The following is a 15,626-nucleotide window of genomic DNA, read 5'->3' on the forward strand; positions in this document are numbered from 1 at the left end:
GTTGATTTCAGCAGGTCAACTGAGATGTGACTCTCAGTCTTCACAAGATAATTCAGTCTAACAGAGGTTGAATCATATTTCCTGATCTTCCCTCTGACTAAATAGGATTACAATATTTCTGTCTCCTCTAGACAAACTTCAGTTTGTTTGGCAGTTTTCAACACTGATTTAGAACTTAATCAGTTATCTTGATTTTGACTGAAAAAAGAAATAAGAGTGTCATTAGCAGGTACCTATTGCGTACCACCAATGCTTTTATATATGCACTACAGGGTGGATTTTGTTTTAGTTTATAGAATTCAAGTATTATCTGGGAAGATGAAACCACAGATATTGTATATCCGCAACAATACTGAATCCATAGTTCATGGACAGTCTTTTTCAGTACCATGTACAACAAGCTAACTATTGGAGGAGAAGATGGATGCCTAAGGGACATCACAAGCCAACAGATTTTGGATGAATGGGAATCTCCTAGCACTATCTTTTGAAATTATTCCTGCAACCTAACAAAAGCCATTTAGAAGTCAAATAGAACCAAGATAACTATGTTTGCTTTGTCAAGCTCTGTGAGATTATTCAACTAGTCTTTCTTCCATAAAAAGCCTTAAAGGCAGTTTGAAATAGATCTAAGTCAATTACCTAGATATCCATTTTCATCCAATGTAATCTACTTTCCTAGAATACTATAGAGCTATAATAAGATAAAGGTTCTCCTCGCACATATGTGCTAGTCATTCCCGACTCTAGGGAGCTGTGCTCATCTCTGTTTCAAAGCCAAAGAGCCAGCACTCTCCAAAGACATCCCTATGATCATGTGGCTGGCATGACTAAATGCCGAAGGCACACGGAATGCTGAACTAACAAAGGTGGTTCCTATTTTTCTACTTGCATTTTTACATGCTTTCAAACTGCTAGGTTGGCAGAAGCTGGGACAAGTTGCCTCCAGAAGTTGTGAATGCCCCAACAGCTTGCCTCCAGAAGTTGTGAATGCCCCAACACTGGAAGTCTTTAAGAAGATGTTGGATAGCTATTTGTCTGAAACGGTATAGGGTTTCCTGCCTAGGCAGGGGGTTGGACTAGAAGACCTCCAAGGTCCCTTCCAACTCTACTATTGTATTGTATTGTATTATTGTAAGTAATGGGAGCTCACTCTATTACAAGGTGCTAGGGATTCAAACCGCTGAACTACTGACTTTTTTGATCGACAAGCTCAGCGTCTTAGCCACTGAGCCACTGCATCCCATAGAGTGATAATACTGCTCTATAAACTTCAAGATCTTGCCAAAAATTATAATAATGAATTCTGTTAAAAACCTAATAATTTAGAGTACAGAATTTCACCACTACATTTGTATAAATAAAAAAAAATCATTCTGTATCACAAAGATACATTCATCATTTGCCATTGAATGTGTTCTCCCCAGCCAGCAAGGGTCAAGCATGATATAATACAACTCACCTCTGAAAAGAACCTGTCCATATTCTCATACTACATACATATTAAGTGATCTATTTTAGCTGGACAGGAACATACCAAATTTGCATCCAATGAATCTATAGGGTATGCAAATCACTCTGACTTGAACTGGATTCTCAAAATTAGCATTACAGGTACTAGTTATGACCACAATTGAGCCCAAAATTTGTGTTGCTAAGTAAAACATTTGTTAAGTGAGTTTTGACTTATTTATTGACTTTTCTTGCCATAGTTTGATTTCCAGAGCTTGGGGTATGAATTTAGTAGTAGAGGTTGTAAGCTTATCTTCTCACAGGTTTTATCAGTATATAAGGAACAAAAAGGGAAGGGCCAGCATGTAGCAGAGTTTAATGTGTGGCTAAAGAAGGGGTGTAAAGGGGAAGGCTTTAGTTTTATTAGTCATGATGCCTGCAGTTGGTCCAATGAAAAACTGAACAAAAGAGATGGTTTGCACCCATCCAAGAAAGGGACTGAGTTACTTGGCATTAAATTTACAGATTTTCTGCATAAACATTTAAACTGAACAGCAGGGACAGAGAATTAATTGATACAGAACATTTCTGTCCCCAGCAATTTAAAATTCATAGGGTTATCAGTGCATGGAACATAATGTTTGTACGGGTAAGATTATCACTTCTGCTGTCAAGCACAACCAAGCATTTAATAGTGAGTGCCATACCGTGTGCATGAATCATACAAGTGGCAAGAAAATAGGGGCAGTCAGGCATAACACAGGTTATGTAGACAGTAAACACAGGGTCAATCAAAATGGACTGAAATGTCTATACACCAATGCACAGAGCATGAGGAATAAACAGGGTGAATTAGAAATTCAAGTAAATGAGGGCAGATATGATATTGTTGCCATTACAGAAACTTGGTGGGATGAAACCCACAATTGGAACATACAGCTAGAAGGATTTAAATTATTTAAAAGAAATAGACCAAATAAAAGAGGAGGTGAAGTTGCACTATATATAAGAAATAACTACATTTCTACAGAAATAGAGCACAACAATGATGAGAACTATCTTGAATGCATTTGGGTCAATATTAATGGGGGGGAATGACATTGGCATAGGTCTATACTACAGGCCACCCAACCAAGCAGAGGAAGTAGATGAACTTTTTGCTAGTCAACTAACTAAGGTATGTAGGAAGCACACCACAATAATAATGTGGGATTTTAACTACCCTGATATCAACTGGGAAACAAACTTTGCACCAAGTGGAAGATCCCATAGGTTCTTAACAAACCTAGCAGACAACTTTGTTTCCCAAAAGGTAGAGAAGGGAACAAGGGGATCGGCCATATTAGACTTAATTCTCATTAACAGAGAAGAAATGATAGAAGGTGTTGAAGCTACAGGAATCTTGGGGGCAAGCGATCGTGCAATACTGGAATTCAACATTATGCAAACACAAGTAGTAGAACAAAGTCAAACTAGAGTCTTAGAGTTTAAGAGAGCTAATTTCAATAAACTTAGAGAGAGCTTGGGAAGGATTCCATGGATGAGAATCCTCAAGGGGAAAACAACTCAAGAAGCTTGGGAAATTTTGAAAAATGAGATTACAAAAGCCCAGTCTAGCACAATACCAATGAAGAAGAAAAATAACACTTCCCAAAAGAAACCAGCATGGCTGCATAAAGAACTCTCTGACAAATTGAAAGACAAAAAGGATAAATATAAAAAGTGGAAAGAGGGGGACATAACTAAGGCAGAATATCAGCAAATAGCCCGAGCCTGTAAAGATGAAGTGAGGAAAGCTAAGGCTCACAATGAAGAAATGCTTGCCACAAAAGTAACAATAACAAAAAAAGCTTCTTCCAACATGTTAAAAACAAGAAAAAAGTTAAGAAACAATTGATCCATTGCTGGGAGAAAATGGCAAGAAGGTGACAAGCAACAGGGAGAAAGCAGAACTATTTAACTCATTTTTTCATCTATCTTTACACAAAGGGGAAAAAATAGTCCAACCTACCAAAAACAGCACCATACAAATCAGATTAGGAACACAAGTTGAAATAGGGAAGAAAATGGTGAGCACCTGTCTACCCTGGATGAGTTCAAATCAACAGGACTGGATGGATTACACCCCAGGGTTCTGAAGGAACTGGCAGATGAGATCTCAGAACCACTGAACTATATCTTTCAGAGATCCTGGAGCACCGGGGAACTGCCAAGGGGCTGGAAAAGAGCTGATGTGGTTCCCATCTTCAAAAAAGGGAGAAAAAATAGATCCAGGATACTATAGACCTATCAGTCTGATCTCAATACCAGGGAAGATTCTGGAAAAGATAACCAAGCAACGAATTAGCAAGCACCTAAAAGTAAACAAAGTAATAGCCAAAAGCCAACATGGGTTTTTCAAAAACAGATCATGCCAGACTAATCTTATTGCATTCTTCGACAAAGTGATAAAATTAGTGGACCAGGGCAATGCCGTCGATATAATTTACTTGGACTTCAGTAAGGCATTTGATAAAGTAGACCATAACCTACTACTAGACAAAGTAGAAAAATGTGGGTTAGAAAGCATCATCACCAGATGGATTCGTAACTGGCTGATCAACCACATTCACCGTGTAGTCCTCAATGGAACTGCATCTACATGGAGGGAGGTATTGCAATGGAGTACCCCAAGGCTATGTTTTAGGCCTAGTACTCTTCAACATCTTCATCAATGATCTGAATGAGGGGATAAATGGGGAACTCATCAAATTTGCAGATGACACCAAGATGGCAGGAATAGCCAACACTCCAGAAGATAGGCTTAAGATACAGAAGGATCTTGATAAACTTGAATACTGGGCACTATCTAACAAAATGGAATTCAATGGTGAAAAAAGTAAGGTTCTACATTTAGGCAAGAAAAACAAAATGCACAGGTACAGTATAGGTGGTACCTTGCTCAATAGTAGTAACTGTGAGAGGGATCTTGGAATCCTAGTGGACAACCATTTAAATATGAGCCAGCAGTGTGCAGCAGCTGCCAAAAAAACCAACACAGTTCTAGGCTGCATAAACAGCAGGATAGAATCAAGATCACGTGAAGTGTTAATACCACTTTATAATGCCTTGGTAAGGCCACACTTGGAATACTGCATTCAGTTTTGGTCGCCACGATGTAAAAAAGATATGGAGACTCTACAAAGTGTGCAGGAAAGAGCAACAAAGATGATTAGGGGACTGGAGGCTAAAACATATGAGGAATGGTTGCAGGAACTGGGTGTGTCTAGTTTAATGAAAAAAAGGACTAGAGGAGACATGATAGCAGTGTTCCAATATCTCAGGGGTTGCCTCAAAGAAGAGACAGTCAAACTGTTCTCCAAAGCACCTGAGGGCAGAACGAGAAGCAATGGGTGGAAACTAATTTAGGAGAGAAGCAACTTAGAACTAAGGAGAAATTTCCTGACAGAGCAATTAATCAATGAAACAGCTTGCCTCCAGAAGTTGTGAATGCCCCAACACTGGAAGTCTTTAAGAAGATGTTGGATAGCCATTTGTCTGAAATGGTATAGGTGTCAGGCCTGCAGTTATATTCCTTTTTAGGATCTTTGGCCTGCCACACTCTCTATTATTTCATTATGCTGTTTTGTTAGTGTAGTAATTGGGAGGGGGAATAGAAAGGAGTAGAATTGTGGAATGTGTTGTTGTCATTCCTTTCTAGAAGCCCAAGGTCATCTTTTGTCTCCGCACCTCTGCACCTGACCGGAACCAGCTGGGTGGAGATGCCAGCGTGGCCGAAGAAGATTGGACCATGTGATGGATTTATGGGTGTGGGTATAAGATCATGAACTTTCAACTGGGTGGAATCCCAGGAAGCTTTAGATTTGGGATTCCACAGTTTGTTGCCAACATGTCTGTCTTATTAAATTGGAACTTTAAGGATAGCTCTGCCTTGGACTCTGATTTAGTTCTGCATGATATTTGGAACGCTGACAATAGGGTTTCCTGCCTAGGCAGGGGGTTGGACTAGAAGACCTCCAAGGTCCCTTCCAACTCTGCTATTGTATTGCTTTGTAAGTTCTTAAGTGAATCACTGCAGTCATTAAGTTAGTAACATGGCTGTTAAATTAATCTGGCTTTACAACCCACCCCCCTGCACACTCAAGTGCCTTTCGTGGAACATTGCAGGCTGGGAGCGAAAATGTGGTACTGCAGAATTTGCTAACTACATCCATTCATTTGATGTGATCCTGCTTGTGATAAGATATCCTTTTCAGGGTTTACGGCCATTTCGCTGGCCTCTATTAGACAATCTACGGCAGGGAGGCCTAAGGGTGGTCTAGCTTGTTTGGTCTCTACTTCTTTGAAAGTGGAGACAGTGGAACTACCCCCCTGTGGCTCTTTAGCTATGGCACTTTTAATTAAGAAAGGACGCAGCAAACTGTTAGTGTTCAATGTTTATCTTCCCCCGACGAGGAGGCAAGCCGATATTAAGGCTCAATGGGCACGCTGGAGAACTATATTACTTGTATGGAAACTAAATTCCCAGCGTTGTACATCCTTATAGGGGGTGACTTTAATGCCCGCGGGGAGCTCAAGTCCCCCCAGCGATAGAGGCACTCTACCCCCAAGGAACCCTCCAGGCCATAGGTCATCTGACTTCAGCCAGACATTCTAAGGATGAATTAACAAATTTTGCTGGCATCCAGATAGCCCTTCTAGCAGCCCAACACAACAAGATAATTCTTAATGGGAGTACCCTAGATGATCTGGCTGGCGAATTTACTTTTAGTTCCTTACGTGAGAGTAGTGTTATTGATTTTGTGCTGGTATCTCGACCTTTAAGAGAGGCAGTCTGTGCTTTTTATGTGGACTGCCTTACGGAGATCAACCACTACCCCCTGGTTACAATCATTGAGCTTTTTTCAAATATACATCTCCCTAGGGGCCCTCAGATATTAGATCCCTATGTGGCCTCGTACACAAGGAGGATCAAATGGTCTCCCAATACTGAAAGAAAGTTTCACTCCTTTTATCATCTCCAGAGTGTCTCAACTTGTATAATTAGGTACTAGCAAGTAGTGGCTCAGAGATAGTCTTGGCCTTTGAATCACTAATTAACAGTGTTCAAAGGGAGCTTGGAGCTGTCTGTGGGCCGAGTGGTCTATATCAATCATGAAGTAATACTTGGTTTGATAAAGATTGCTTGAGGCTTAGGAACCAGATTAAACGGGTTTACCTGCTCTACCGCAACTGAGGGGACAAACGCCCACCAGAGGACTACTACCGCCTGAAGCGGGAGTTCAAAGGACTAATTGCTAAGAAAAAGAAAGCTAAAGAGAGAGAAAAGTGGGATCTACTTCTCCTCTCCATCCAGCAGGACACCCGATTATTTTGGCAAATTGCTGCCAGCTCTTTGCCGGGCCATCAGGAACTCCCTCGCTGCTGCATCTCTAACAGAGACTGGGAAAACCATTTCTTGGCAATTTACCAGGCATCAGCAAGTTCAACCGTGCCTGACCCACAGCTGTCTCCTGTAGCCCCCGACTGGCAACCTGTGACCCATGCTGAGATCACCAAGTTTATCTCCGAACTCAAGTCAGGCAAAGCTCCTGACCCTGATGCTATTCCCCCTGATCTGCTAAAATCCAACCCTGAATGGTGGATTCCTCTTTTGGCAAGACTCTTTACGTATATTAATTCCTCTGGCAGGGTACCTTCCTCCTGGAGCTTAGCAATTATTGTGCTAGTTTTTAAACAAGGAAATAGAAACAACCCAGCTGACTATTGCCCCATAAGCCTGCTCTCCATTATTGGGAAATTATATTCTAAATATCTCAATCGCAGACTCCTCACTTGGGTTGAGGAATCCAACATTCTTGATGCTGAACAAATTGGGTTTAAAGCGGGCTGTGCCACACTAGATCACTACTTTGTCCTAGCGCACCTGGTCGACAAATATACTACTATACCAGGTGGCAAACTCTTCACTGCTTTCATTGACCTAAAGTCAGCATTTGACTCAGTCCCTAGGGGTCTGTTGTGGTCAAAACTGCTTAAAGGTTCTATTGACAGACATTTGTTGTTCTTAATTAGATCCTTGTACAATCAGACCTCCAGCCAGGTCAGGTGTGGTCTGCAGGGAGAACTCTCTAATCCTATCCCGATTAAGAATGGAGTAAGGCAGGGATGTGTTCTGGCTCCTCTTCTGCTTAATATATTTTTATCTGACCTGGCCGGATACATTGGACATATTGAGTCCCACGCCCTGAAGCTGACAACTACAAAGATCCCGCTTCTTCTTTACGCTGATGATGCGGTTCTCCTTTCATTGTCAAGGCCAGGACTGAAAAGATTACTTTCTGCATTTGGGTCTTACTGTGCTGAAAACCATTTGACTATTAACTATGATAAATCAAAAATACTAGTGTTTACTAGAGCCCGGAAATTGTATAACTAGGATATCAGTGGCAATGCTGCTAAGCAGGTTTCCCATTTTAAGTATTTAGGAATTCAATTTCAGAACACCGGTGCCTGGACTAGACATCGAACCCAGGTGCTGAACTCAGCCTCCTGTAGTCACCAGCAGATTTTAAGATTCTTTTATACCCAGGATGGCCAGTTCATTCCTTCTGCCCTACGTATTTATAAAGCCAAAACGTTGGCCCAAATCCTTCACGGTATTCCCATATGGATATGGGGCTTCAAGGATTGCATTGAAAGAATCCAAGCTGCTTTTCTTAGAAAACTTCTGGGTCTTCCACCTTGCGTTGGTTTTGCCCCGATGTACCTGGAACTGGGCATTCGATCGGTGGAATGTATGGCCTAGATTAACACCTTTAAATGGTGGTTTCGGGTGCTTTTTGTGGCAGTTCCTGGCAGCTACCTCTCCCTGGCATTCGCAGACTCCCATATTTCTCACTGGGAGAAAGAGCTACTGAAGAAACTTCATCTGCTAGGTTTTACGGAGGATGCCTTGGGAAACTACGACCTCAAGGATGCCCAATTTAGAATAGTCCAACGGCTTGTGGACATTGATTTACAATATCTACGAGCCAGAGCCAACAAAACTTGTTGCTCCCCCCTGACTCTCAACCAACTTAACAATTATGGATTGAGGATGGCTTCCTATTTTTATACTCTTACCACTCTTACAGAAGAGCTTTTTCCCTAGCTCGCTTTAATGTCTTGCCCTCAGCACTTTTGGATGGTCGTTTTTAAGAAGCTCCCAATTAATGAGCGGCTATGCCCTTGTGACAGAGCTGAGGTTGAAACAGCGGAGCACATCCTTCTATTTTGCCCCATGTATAACACAGACAGATCTAAGTTACTGTCTCTTCTTGAAATCACCCCCTCTAGACCTAATGGCTGTAATTTGTTTGTATATTGCCTTGGAGATGTCTCCATACATCACCTCTCAGGTTTCCAAATTTTTCTTAAGAGCTGTAACCATTAGAGGAGAACGCTGTAACTTCCCTTAGTTAAGCTCTTGGTGACTGACTGCTATGATACTATGATCAATTCTCCTATGTTTCTTTTGTAGTAGTCATGTTTTGGTCTGTGACCGTAAATAAAGTATTATTATTATTATTATTATTATTATTATTATTATTATTATTATTATTATTATTATTATTATTATTATTATTATTATAATATCTGGCTTCCCCATTGATTTTGCTTCTCAGAAGGTTGCAAAAGCTGTACACATGATATTGCAATTGTCATAAGTATGAACCAGTTGCCAAGCATCTGAATTTTGATCATGTGACCATGAGGATGCTCATAAGTGTGAAAAATGGTCATAAGTCACTTTTTTCAGTGCTGTTGTGACTTTGAATGGTCACTAAATGAACTGTTGTAAGGGCTATCTTGTATTTAAAATTTAAAGTCCATAAGACTCAAGATTTGATCTGAAAAATATGAAAAAGCATCCAAACCTGCATTTTTATAGGTTTGTGTGGGTTGGACTAGTGGATGAAACTAGTAGACATGGTAGATCTTTCCAAAGAAAGTAATTTTACAGAGTTTCAACCTTTTTGTAATACTTTTTCATAAGTTTCATAAGTGGGGTGGGGAGAGGCAGTATATTATGGGGAGAAGCAACGTTGTCGCAGCTTTGTTTCTCTGCACAGCACCTTGCTGCCCTGCCTTCCTTTGGAGGGGGCACACTCCACCAAAACACAAAGCGCCTTGCAAGTTTCCCTGCTGGAAAGTCGGAAACAAGTTTCTTCCCTTCCTTGTTGACTTTCTGAAGAAGCCAGCAAGGAAGATGGCAAATGGTGATCACATGATCATGGAAGGCTTGGCAATCCATCATAAGTGCAAAGAAGTTGCCAGGAGCCCAGATTGCAATTAGGTAACCATGGGGCTGATGCAACGATCTTAAATTTGACCATCTGCTATAAATCCATTCATTCAGCACCTTTGTAATTTTGATCAACAGGCTTTGAGTAAAACATTATATCTAACAACTGACACTGAAATTTCCCTTATTTTGTTCCTAAAGATCAAGAGCAGCACAGTAACTTAGCATCCCATTATAATAACACACACTTCAGTCTGATCTGTTGAGATTATAAAAGTACTTTAAGAAGCAAAGAAAAAAGTATTATTCAATTACAACATTCTAGAATAAACCTTTGATTATTTCACAGAGTGAATGATTTCTTATGCTATATTTCAAACAGAAATTACAGAGATTTATAACTTGGGAACATCTCAGTTTTATTCATTGCCCCAACAGGAAGTTAAAGTCACAGCTATTATGTTAAACAAATTAATCAAACCTCATTTCTTACTCTTATGTTCCAGAATAACTTGAAAAAGAGAAATATATAATTACAGGAGTCTATGAATGTATATGCTTTTAAATGAGAAGGCAAATGGCATTCTGATTAATCAAGCCTTACCATATCCAGGGTATAATAGCTGAAATGTTCCTTGTAAGCAACTTTACAGGGTACTGATACTGGTTACTCTATCCATTAACCTGAAAAACCAGCTGTTCTTCTATCAGGAAGCTATTTGCACAAAACACACACCCAATAGTATGATGCAATATTTATCACCAGCAGCCAATTATCAAACTACAAGGAAATACCTGCAGCACTAACCCTATTAATTTCCAAAGGAAAAAGGAAATCTATTGTGCATTATAAAAAACTAAAATGAATATGTGAAGTGGCAGCCTTTTAAGAATAATTATTAACTATCATTTCTAATTGTTAGGAATAAAGGAATTCAAAAATAAAATATAATGAAGGGAATAATAATAATGAAGGGAAACTTATCATTCTAGGAACATTTGTTCTATTGTAAAATTTTATTATGCTGTTTTAAAAGTATTTTTCTTTTAAGCATTTAATTGTTATATACCTCTGTAAAACATATACATGAAATCAATTATAACCTTTTTACATTATAAATCCTTTTATATAATCCTTTGATAAGAAAGAACACTGTCTCTCATGAAGAACTTTCACTCCCATCTTTTTGCCTACATTCCTTAATGCTAGAAGAGTTAATGTGTAACAGGTACATATAGATACGAGAGAAAGTAATTTGAGCAAACAAAGGAAATAGATAATTTAGTATCCTGATGTAGGAAATAAGAAAATTCAAAAATAAAAAGTATGTAGGTATATAGGTAGAAATATATATAAACAATATATAACAGAAAGAGATGTTCTTTTATTTGAAGACTGCTAGAAAGAGGCCCTGCTAAGGGAACATTCCTTAATGCCAAGGAGAAAGATAGGAAAAAGCCATGTTAGCAAAATACTTTATGGGCAGTTATGCGGAGGTGTTGATGAATATGTAAAGAGATTATGTTGTCTTTAAAGGCACCTCGGATTAGCTGTGATCAGTCACTGGATCTGATGTAGGAGGGGCATGGAGAAGGCGTAGAGATAGAAAACTATAAAATGTAATGCTTTTGAAATCTTAGGTGTGTTTCTTGGCTCAAAACTTCATGTTGAAGGTGTAGCCTGAAATTAACTGCACTTTGCAAACTGCTATTATTATTTTCTTTCAATAGAGTCTCTTTGTTTTCACTGACCCAGTTTTGGTTGGCTGAAGTCATTTCCAACATAATCGCTTAAGATGATTTTATGCCTATCTCTGTGTAACTATAAATAACTAACCACCAATCACAGATTGTCCTACTTCCTCCTAGGACAGTGATGGCGAACCTATGGCACGCGTGCCACAATTTGTCAGGGCACATGAGGCGCTGCTGAGTTCACCTTTTTAAAAGCTATTTTTCGCCTTCCCCAGGGTCCAGAGGCTTTATAGGAGCCTGGGGAGGGCGAAAAGAGCCTCCCCTGCCCCCCTGGAGGCTTCAGGGACCGTCCCTGAAGCCTTTGGAACGCTTAAAACCACCCTCTGAGCAAACAGGGAATGACTTCCGGGTTGCTCGGAGGGTCGTTTTTAAGCGTTCCGAAGGCTTCAGGGACCGTCCGAGGCTTCCCTGATGCCTTCGGAGCGCTTAAAACCCCTGGAGCCTGGGGAGGGCGAAAAAAGCATGTAAAAATGGGGGGGTCATGCGTTGTGCGCGCATGGGCACTGGGGAGGTCGCGCGTTGCATTATGGGTGCAGCACGCCCGCACTCGACCCCCCTGCGCTCCCCCCACTTGTGGCACGCGAGCCAAAAAAGGTTCGCCATCACTGACCTAGGATCTTATATATACTGTACATTGTGAGCAGAATTGCTAAAAGTATAAGGTTTGTCTTACCAAGGGGGCGGTGGACTGAAAAAGTTTGGGAACCACTGGTCTAGAACAATAATAAAGCAGTCTTTGAAAATAAGTCTAATAATTTGAACATTATATAGCATTTATAGTTATTGACTTACCTCCTTCCAACAAATAACAAACAGCCTGTTTCAGTTTAGCCTGATTGAAGAAAAAAAAATCTATCTCTGCCTCTCCAGCAATTTTCCTCCTTGTAGCAAACAGCAAGTTTCATTATCAATTTCAGTTTCAGCACGGGCCTCCCAATGATCAGCTGTTTCAGACTGCAGGGATTGCCATAGTCTATTGCCACCGCCGCAAGCCCCATTTTCTCCGTTTGCTGCAAGGAGGTAAATTGCTGGGAGGCAGAGGCCAAAGGGTGAGGGTGGGCAGGCGGGGCTACATTTCGTGTATAAGACACACCCTGTGCTCTTTTAGGGGGGAAGGTGCATTTTATACTCCAAAAAATACGGTACCTATTTTACCCCTTATAACCTTCCTTCCAAAATAAAACATGACTTTCCCATTTTTGGACTCTAGCCCCTTGACAGAGCACACACAGTCCACTGTTACAAATTCCTACCTTAAATGAAAAATTACTTAGGTGATTCCTATATGTACACATAAATTAATGTTATTTGTTGCTGCCTTCTGAGCATCCTTTCAAGGGATGAACCGTGGTGGCTCAAGTGGTTAGAGTGCAATACTGCAGGCTATTTCTGCTGATCACCGGCTGCCAGCAGTTTGGCAGATCGAATCTCACTAGGCTCAAGGTTCACTCAGCCTTCCATCCTTCCAAGGTTGGTAAAATGAGGACCCAGATTGTTAGGGGCAATATGCTGACTCTGTAAACTGCATAGAGAGGGCTGCAAAGCATTATGAAGAGGTATATAAGTCTAAGTGCTATTGCTATTAGACAGTACAGAAATACTGATTCTTCCTTTTAATAAATGTCTATAAAATTGGACTGTTAATATTTTCTTTGAAATTCCCTGTTTATTCAGTAATGTTTGCACTGATACTTTGCAGAAGGCTAAGGAGGCTCTATTCTGAAGTCTTGGGAATTCAAAAACAATTTATGCAATGAGTAAGTGATCCATACTCAAAAGTGAAAAAAATCCTTTTGGCATGTCAATTACTTCTGTCATACTACAGTTTCTATACTACAGCTCCTTTCACATCTCAAAGGCACTTCAGTTTTCAGAAACAAAATAAACCAAAAAGCCTAGCAAGGGCACACCATTTTTTGTTTTACTGCTCAGTAGGAGATTTTCTTTCAATCTTGAGTTTTCAGATTTTATCATTGCAAAAGAGTCATCTGCACAGTTTACTTTCCAAATTCAGTATGCAGGTGAAAGTGTCTGTCTGAGACCCCCTGTGTGTGTGGTGTGTGTGTGTGTGTGTGTGACAGATAAGTAGCATTGTAAAAAGGAGTGTAATTAATCACATATTAAACTCTTTTGAAGAGCCAACTTACAGCTCCTGCTCCATTGTGGGGGGGGGGGCAGCTACTGAATTCAACAGGATCAGTTTTGGGAACTGCATCTTTGCAAATGAATAAAACGTCAATAAAGGCATATTATCTTCACAGACTGAAACAAGAATAGCTGGGTGATGAAGATAACCACATTTCATCCTTATTTCCAAAGTAATCCTAATATTCACCACGGTTGATGTTTAATAGGCATCTACGCTCCCCCTTTCTGTCTCAAATCAGAACTGCCCGAAGGAAACTTGATTTGCAAAGATGGGGGGGGGGGGAGTAAACTACTTGTTTTCAGTTGTTCTCAATTGAAGGCAAGTATCTTCACCTTCCCGCACAGGATCACTCCAAGTCGCCTCCTCCCCCTTGCAGAGCACACTTTCCCCTCGCTACGTGGAAGAAAAGAAAAACACAAGTATAAAATGGAAACATCGACATCGACCCTCCTGCGTTTCGAAAGGCCAACTGTAAAATTCTTAAAGAAAAGGTGGAAACAGCCTGGAGATGATTAAAGGTGCTCACAGGTTACCTGCTTGTTCCAAATCAGCTACCCCACTCTTGCCCTTGACTGGCGAGACACCGTCAATTTGCACCGTCCGGGCTTGCGAGGGCGACATTCATAATCCTCCAAGGGCAGGAAACCGGCCGGAGGAGAGCCAAGTTAACACACCGTGAAGTCAGTCCTTGCTTACCTTTCCCGTGGCTACTGCTGCTGCTGTTGCTGCCGTCACACTGCCGGTTTACCTTTCTGTGCCTCTGCGTGCTCGCAAAAGAAGTCTTCTCAGCCATCCCACGTTGAAGGTCTTTCAGCTCTAACTCGAGAAAGGGGGAGGGGGAAACGAGTTACCACTGAAAAGGATGGATGTCTGTAAAACAACCTACGGAAAATCCGCCGTGCCAGTCCTGGCGCAGATCATCTTCTTGTCCTTCTCGAACAGGGACCCAAGTGGAGCCTCCTGCTGGCTCAGCTCCGGAAGCGCAGTGAGGTTCGAAGGGAGGCGACTCGCAAGGAAAGCTAGTTGCATGCCCTCCCCATTTTGCAGAAAGATGAGGGATGGAAGTGGGAGAGACTTCAAAGATAATATAAGACAATGACAGAAAAAGGGGACCAGAGTCCAGACTGACAAGCAGCGTCATCAAATATGTTTGCCCCGTTTCTGCACATGCAGTATGTTTATGGGATAAAGTGGTGATGTTTTAATGGTAATAGAGGATGTGACGAGGACTGAAAAAATAGGGAGTGCCATCGTGATCTGCCACTGTTGATATTAAATGATTTTCAAGGCTGCTATTTAATTGCACTGATAAAACATTCTGAAATGTCACTTTAGATGTCTCATATGAATAGGAAAACAGATGGATAATGCTCTTGGAACAAGTTGCTTCTGTTTTGGGAATATTTTGGATCATGTGGAGCTCCAGGCAGAAAGATCCATGTGAAATTGGGGCATTGCTGATGCCCCGATTTACATTTTCTACTATTTTATGTTTTTGCTTATCATGCTCTAATAAATCATAATTGAGTAGATTCACATTATTTACTAAATCATATGCCACAGTATATGCTAACTCCAAATTAAACAAGTCAAGCTCAACTCAGTGGAGACTTGGCCCAATTATTTTAAAGGATACAATTATATGGCTCCTTTTTTTTGTTTTTTTGCTTTGCTGTAAAATGTGTCCTGTTTAAAATAAAATAAATAGCCCTGTGATGCAGAGCTCATCAATTCAAATCAGTGTCTTCTCTACATTTTATCTGTTTTATCACAAAAGACATTGTATTAATGGTAGACTTTGTATGGACAAGTATAATGAAATATGGGACTCATTTATACAAAATACAGGTTAAATAAAGCATGGTACTTTGTGTGTGTGTGTGTTTATGTATGTGTATATATATATATACACACACACATACATATATATATATATGTGTGTGTGTGTATTTTATATATATATATATATATATATATATATAT

At 40.4% G+C, this 15,626-nt stretch overlaps 1 protein-coding gene across 4 annotated transcripts in view; it reads right to left on the minus strand.

The window, feature by feature from the left end:
• Positions 1 to 14,506, minus strand: part of SYTL5 (synaptotagmin like 5) — a 103,264-nt gene extending 88,758 nt beyond the window's left edge. For 2 of the 4 annotated variants that reach the window (XM_081950238.1, XM_081950235.1), the window contains exon 1: positions 10,344 to 10,421. The gene's annotated coding sequence lies outside the window, so the exon portion shown is untranslated. Of the gene's footprint in view, positions 1 to 10,343; positions 10,422 to 11,280; positions 11,301 to 14,339 lie in introns of those variants that run through there. The other 2 variants (XM_081950236.1, XM_081950237.1) reach the window with 2 other exon arrangements.
• Between the last annotated feature and the right edge of the window lie 1,120 nt (positions 14,507 to 15,626).

The sequence above is a fragment of the Natrix helvetica genome (genome assembly GCF_964273705.1).
Source record: "Natrix helvetica genome assembly, chromosome: 4".
NCBI classification, from domain to species: domain Eukaryota; kingdom Metazoa; phylum Chordata; class Lepidosauria; order Squamata; family Natricidae; genus Natrix; species Natrix helvetica.